A 7,461-nucleotide genomic window follows, 5' to 3' on the forward strand; every position below is an offset into this window, starting at 1 on the left:
GCATAAAATACACCTTCCTGTGATATTTACAACAGGCAAATTAAAGTCTGCATCTGCGGATGAGCACCACTTGTTAAAGTGCACGTGCGGTTGCATGAACACAATTCATAAATGAACATGCATTTGGCTACATTTTAATACAAGAAATATATGCACTCATTAAGTGGGCTATGGGCTGAGAAAGTTTGAGAACCAGTGGTATGGTATATTTCCAATTTGTCCCTGCTTTGGATGAACACGTCTCAAATTCCTGTCCTCTTTTGGATATAGTAGCTTAGACAGCATGCATTTCCCCCCTGATCAGAGTTCCGCTTGGTCAATATGGTTACTCATGTAGTAGTTCTGAACAAACCTGCAATATCAACATCCAGTTGTGTGGGTGGCCTGCGGACAAACTGTTTTTAGCCCACTCCCCTTGTCTCTCCCCCTCTCCTCTGTCTCACTATTCCTTTCTCCCCCTCTTGCCTCTTTCATCTCACCATCTCTCCCCCTCCATCTCTCTCTCTTTCCTCTCCCACTTCTCTCCCCGTCTTCATGCCTCCCCCTCCCTCTCTCTCTCTCCGCCCCTGCCTCCCCCCCCCCACCCCCCGTGTCCTGTGGGAGATTATCCGAGGCCCAGGGTCAGGGCACGCTGCCAGGGTCCAGCGCAGACAGCGCTTGCATCTGAGACCAGAGAGAGGCTGAGAGGAATCCCAGGGCAACAGGACAGAGGAGCGCGGCCTCGGCACTGTAGCACTGACGGTTAACCTCTCGTTCGCCACAACAACAGGAAACGGCTAAAAAGAGAGTCCCGTTCAGCACAGGTGCCCTAGGAAAGTGAGTGATGTCATCCACTGTGCCCTAATAAAGCAAAGGCGGAGGGCGGGTTAAAAAAAAAAAAAAAAAAAAATCTCTCCTGAGAACGGGCTGTTCAGTCAAATTTGCATGCAATTAGCTAACAACTGAGCAAATGTCAGCTCATGATGTGGTGCGATGCAATGCAGCAAGTCAAATCTGATGTGTATGTGTGTGTGTGTGTGTGTGAATATATACATATGTATATGCATACATGTCTATATGTACATACATAGATGTGTGTATGAGTGTATATGTATATATGTATGCATCCGTATATAATGTTTACATACGTGTGTTTAGATATATACTGTATGTGTGTACACATGAATATATAATATAATTGATCAGCTTCCAATATACATATATGCATATAGTTATTTATTATTTTTATTCATGTTTGTAAAACTGTTTACTATTCTTTGGCAACACAATGTTATTTGTCATGCCAAGAAAGAGAGAGAGAGAGAAAGAGAGAGAGAGATCACAGGCTGCAGCTTTGGTCTCTCACTCATACTATGCATGTGTGCGTACATGGATGTACAATTGTGTTAGCAATGAATCTCACCCTAAACAATGAGAAAGCTTACACACATTTGTACATACTCTGCCTTAACAGTAGGGCCGAGCAAATTTTCCCTGTATTAGGAAAAACTTGCAACTACCAGGAAGGATCATACGGCAAATTTTACCACAGGTTTCGTGTCAGCTGCCGGGTGCTGTAAAAAAATATCCCGTACAAAATTGTTGAACAGACTGGCGGCACTGTTGCCAGTGACAAACCATTTAATGAAGGAAAAAAACTGTATAAATCCTGTTATTTTATGGGATGACTGCTAAATAGTTTGTTACTGCTGTTATTCTACATGACTTGACAGTGTTTTAAAAAACATATTTCTCTCAATATTAGAACATTGTACCATAAAAATATATTTTTAATTTTATTACATTTTTTTACAGTGTGTTTCTAACAGGAAAAGGACTCTCATTTAGTCCCTACCTCCCATCTGTTGGCAACAGGGAGTGGGTTTACCAGTGCTGGAGTGTGGGGTCAAGCCTGTTTGGTCGGAAATATCTCAACTTGAATTAGTGTCTGAAAGTGGGGAATTTCCAAATCACATAAGTTCAAGACTCTGTGTGTGAGTCTATTACATTTAACATGTTTTATATTGATCTAAAACTAAGAATTATTTAAGAATACTGATATTCTTTACATTCTTTTTTGTTTTTGGTAGATTTTTTTTCTTACATAACTAAACATAAAGTTATATATTTTTAAATATATTTATCCAACATATTGTGTCATAATTCGTATGGGTCTCCTGGATCTTTGACGTCAGGGTCAGTAAAAAAATGCACTGTATTTTCGGTTGAATTAATTTTGCGTTACATTCCGCCGGTGGCAATTAATACTAGCAAGGACTTCCGCGTCTCTTTGAATTGTCGCGGGCCACTTTTATGACATACGTCCACGCTAAAGCTACGCGTGTCAGACAGCGTCGCTTTCAATTTCACGGATACATGTACGCGCGTAATTTATGGGAGTACTATGAATGCTTTCCGTCCTGTTGATTTAATGTTAAAATTAAGTAGGTCTAACAGCGTGAACGTAAAAACAGAAGGATGTTTTGCTTTTTGGAGGGGAGGGGGTAGATGTAGGCCCAGGTCTGCAATCTCCGGTTCTCATGAGCATAAGGAATGTGGCAGGTGTTGGAATTTAGTTGTCGCCCCAACCGCAGTTACATCGTTTAATAAGTCGAAACAGTATACAGTAGGCTAACCCAAGACAGATTTGAAAACACATTAAGGCAAAACAACGAAGATAACAGTAGCTACATCACTCGATGCACACAGAAACCCTATTTGCATAAAATACATACCGGCAAACGCCGACAGGTGACAGTTGTCTGTCATTCGTGTGATTAGGCCTACATTAAATGCCTGCTCTGTTGTGACTATCTAAAAGAGTTTGCGGCACTGTCTGCAAGTGCGACTAAGTGGTTATTATCATAAATGTGTATGCTATGTCGAAGCAGTACTTGAATTAAGAGAAAGATGTGTATATATCCTGCGGATTCATTTATCTGATGGTAGAGAAATAGAAGATTATCTATCGAATAAGTAGGCTATCTTGCATAGCCTGTATATGTACCTAAATGTGATCAAATAATTAAAACTAAAACTCGACTTAGCCTATTGTTATTTTCCCTGTATTCCCAACCAGAATCCAACCTAACCAACATTAGTGATTATTTCTAAAATGTTTAGCGCTCTCGCAAAATTCTTTGGATTGCTAGATAGACCCCTTGAACTGGTGACCCCATACGTTGCCGTCACAAATGTCAGGTTTGCCCGACTTTCTCTCATCCGTGATGCTGCACATCCGAATGAAGGTAGGCCTATGAATAATCATTTTGAAAGCACTTTAAAACAGTAAACTACTTATGCAAGTGTGTTTGAAAGAGAAAAGAGGGAGACAACGAAAGGTTTCTGTGGCTATCAACTGGAGTGATTTCCTGTCGCACTGTCGACAAAGTTGCTGTAGCGAATGAGAGACTATATGGAAATTATTCCGTGTGGAGTGTTGATCGTCAGTCAGTCTTTCGTTCTGTTAGCACCGCTGCTGCGCGAGCCGTCTGAAACGTTAATTAAACCACGACTGCAACTGCACCGCTGCTGCCTGCCAAAAGTTTTTTTTTTCCCTCCAGAGGCGGCCCTAGAGTCCAGTGCATGTGTAGAAACGCAACCTCGGCGCCTCGCTGTCCCCATTGGGGAATTGCTAATGCCAAAGAGGGGCTGAGAGTGTGCGGGGGAAGCGCGCATATCCTACCTGCCGCATACCATACAGGGGTTCAGTCAGTCTATTAGGCCATTAACGGAGAAAACGCAGGCTATCGCTCTGGGGACTGGGCTGGCGCTTACTGAATTGGATTTAACTGCAGACACCCTCTCCAACTCTTGATCCTTTGTGGCAATACTAGGCTTGTCCTCGATGTTTCTTAGCAACGCGGACAGATCGGTAGGGGGTCCACGGTATGATAAGACCCTGCATAAATAAACCGCTGCAACCACAGGCGGTGCGATAACCAATAGACACTTGGAATACCACATTAAATGATATCACCAACTATACCAAGGGAGCGCGCACACAAAACATAGGCTTCAATCTACATTCCCGAAAACCACTTAGCCAAAAACACATCTGTCAACATGCTTTCCCCAACCACCCATTCAAGCTCTCCCATACAATCTTAAAACGCATGTATTATTAACAATCACATCTAAGATATCAAAATATAATTTAGGCATGAGGGTTTATTTTAGCAATGGTACCCTTACCTCATACAGGCTATCTTGCAATGACCGGATCTTCCCCAACTCCAGAAAAGCTTTTCTTCTCTTCCAATCCGTGCAGTGTCTTCTTCGGGAAACCAGATCCAGCCTCCTACAAAGACTTTATTAAATATGGAATCGGATAGGCTACGCACTTTTACAAATCTGATATTCCTTTCCCACTGAGATTTGAATTACGTGTTTCTCTCCCCCCTCTCCCCCTCCTTTTTTACTGAAATCTTAGCATGTGAGAGAACAGTCCGGTGAGCATTCATTAAAATTCACAACGACAGCAAGAATGTGTTCTCCGGTCTGCTGCTACGCATCATCAGATGTTGCCAAATGTGTAATATTTATATAGGCTACGAGACATGTTCAGCAATATTATTTCGCTGTTTCTACGCCTGTGTTACGTGTCTTCTTAGCCCCTGTGTAGCAGAGACGGGTCGGTTCCTACCTCTGTTCGAAAGCCGTGTGTCCCTGCCCAGACTCGGAGTCCGACAGCGTCTATGGCAGTCCCCAAAAAGGAGAGCTCCGCATACCACTAGTCCATCTTTAGATTTTCGGGAAATGTAGTCCCTGGCAGCAATACCACCAGCTGGCAAGCTGAAGTGAAAAGCATAAAACTACATCAAACGTGAAACATTCCGGTTCACGCAAAATATTTGAGGATAACGATTTCAGGGAATTGTAGTTTACGATGAATAACTAAGCCATCAATCGTGTGGGATACAGGGTTGATATTTTACTATAATTCCCAGAATACCCCTCGGAGTGAGGGTCCGCGATGTTACAAAACAATACGGAGGCTCTCCATCATTTATCCGAGCTACACTGTAATCTGCAGGGAGGCACAACCCCCTCTCCGATGCTGACGATAAAAGACGGCTATTTATACGACAGGGTAACTGCAGGCAACCCCTGACGTATTCCTTTTCGGCTATGAATTAAATAAAAACTCCATTAATCACATATATTATTCAGTGGTATGTATCAACACGTTCTTTGGAAGGACTAGGCTAGGCTACAATATATTTGTGTATTGGGCGGGCGGGATTCAATAATTGCAGCATTTAAATAATTTATTTTTCTTTTTGTAAAACAGAAACACTCTAATTCATTGTTTTTAAGTTGTGGCCTATAAAATATCTATAATGATTAATTATTAATGTACAATTTGAGTCATTCTATGATACAAAGGAAAAGACAAAGTACATTTAGCAAACTGTTGCTAATTCTTATTAGGGCTTAGATAAATGCTCTTAGAGTAGCAGTGTCTCATTTGGAAATCGAGCCTGCTTCACCTTCAGCATTTCAAACCCATATTATTCTCCTTCAAAGTATACTCTACATTCAAGTTGGCGTCCACTTAACCCTCCTGTTCTGTTCATTTTTTAGGTACAGCAAAAATGTTCCCGGGTGATATAAACATACAGGGGGGGTTTGCAAATACATGAAATGAACCATTTTCCTTTAGAATGTTGATTACACTAATTAAGGCCAGTAGAAGAAGTTTCATACTGAAAAAATAATTTTAAGTATTTTTCCTAGATTTTCAAACTTTAAAAAGGGTCAATTTGACCCGCAACATAACAGGAGGGTTAAGTACACTAACATTTCAGCATAATGCCAAATTTGCATTACAGTCAACTTGATGACTGTGGGGTGGCTTAGAATATATTTTGTGAATTCTATATCTAATTTACTGGAGAAATTAAGGTAAAGTATCTAATTGCAGGGATTGACCCCTGTTGTCCAGAGCTTTAACCGTAAATGAATTTTTCCTTTATGTAATGATGGCACAAGAAGCCCTTTATATACCATGAAAAAGTATTTGCCCCCTTCCTGGTTTTCTCTTTTGTTGCATATATTTCACCCTGAATGGTTTCAGATCGTTTGACAAAATGTAATATTAGACAAAGTGAAACTGAGTAAACACAAAACACATTTTTAAAATTATTACTTCATTAATTTAATGAAAATAGTTATCAAACACCCATAGTACCCATGTGAAAAAGTAATTGCCCTCTTGGTTACTCAACTAATTAACCAAAATTAGTGGATTATTTGATTCAGCTGATTGAACACAGCTCAGCTTGATTGCAGCCCATCCTGTTGAATCTAAACCTCACTCATATTGAACCTTACCATTAGAGTTATGTAGTCACCACAAAGTTTTTACAAGCACGCTATGCCATGATCAAAATGAATTCCCGAAGAGAAGAGAAAAAAAGTTGCTGAAATGCAGTCTGAAAAGGGTTGCAAACCATTCCTAAGGCCGTGGGACTCCACCGAACCACAGTGAGAGCGATTATGTCCAAATGGAGAACACTTGGAACGGTGATGAATCTTTCCAGGAGTGGCCACCCTTCCAAAATCTCCGCAAGGCACAGCAACAGCTCACCCAGGATGTCACAAAAGATCCCAGAAGAACATCAATAGAACTGCGGGCCCCTCTAACCTCAGCTATGGTCAGTGTTCATGACTCCACAATAAGAAAGAGCCTGGAATGGAATTGGGAGTAGCAAGGAGGGAACCACTGCTAACAAAGTGAAACATCAATGGCCATCTCACATTTGCACAAAAGCATCTTGATGATCCCCAAGCCTTTGGGATGATGTTCTATCAATAAATGAGTCAAAAGTGGAACTTTTAGCAGGACAGGTGTCCTTTATGTCTGGCAAATACAGAAAATACAGCATTTCACAGTAAAAAACCTCATACCAGCAGTCAAACATGGTGGCCGTAGTATGATGGAGTAGGGATGCTTTGCTGCCTTGCAACCTGGATGACTTACCATTATTGAAGAAACAATTAATTCTGCTCTGTACTAAAAAAATCTTGCAGAATGTCTGGTCATCTGTCCGTGAGCTGAAGCTGAAGGGTCGTTTGGTTATGCAAAAAGACAATGATCCAATAGCTGAAATCTGAATAGTTGAAAAGAAACAAAAAGTTTTGGAGTGGCCTAGTCAAAGTCCTGACTTGAACCCAATAGAGATGCTGTGCAAGCACCTGAAATTATGTTGAAAAACAGCCAATTTGTCACAATTTAAACAGTTCTGCAAGGAAGAGTGGGCTAAAATTCCTCCACATTGATGTGAAAGACTGATATCAAATAGGAAGCATTTAGTTGCAACTACTGCTGCTAAGAGTTGTGCAACCAGTTATTAAGTTTAAGGGGACATTTATTTCATGGAGGCGATATGGGTAATTGATAACTTTTTTAATTAAATAAACAAAATAATTTAAACATTATTAATGTTATCAAAACCGAAGTATCTGTGTTGACAATTC

At 40.8% G+C, this 7,461-nt stretch overlaps 1 long non-coding RNA gene across 1 annotated transcript in view; it reads right to left on the minus strand.

Moving 5' to 3' along the window:
• LOC118228497 overlaps window positions 1-4,783 on the minus strand; it is a 19,128-nt gene extending 14,345 nt beyond the window's left edge. Inside the window, exons 1-2 of the long non-coding RNA XR_004765505.1 lie at window positions 4,625-4,783; window positions 4,174-4,279 (exon numbers count right to left, since the gene is read on the minus strand). This is a non-coding gene — a long non-coding RNA (uncharacterized LOC118228497). The remainder of the gene's footprint in view (window positions 1-4,173; window positions 4,280-4,624) is intronic.
• Window positions 4,784-7,461: the final 2,678 nt, after the last annotated feature.

The sequence above is a fragment of the Anguilla anguilla genome, chromosome 5 (assembly GCF_013347855.1).
Source record: "Anguilla anguilla isolate fAngAng1 chromosome 5, fAngAng1.pri, whole genome shotgun sequence".
Classification (NCBI taxonomy): domain Eukaryota; kingdom Metazoa; phylum Chordata; class Actinopteri; order Anguilliformes; family Anguillidae; genus Anguilla; species Anguilla anguilla.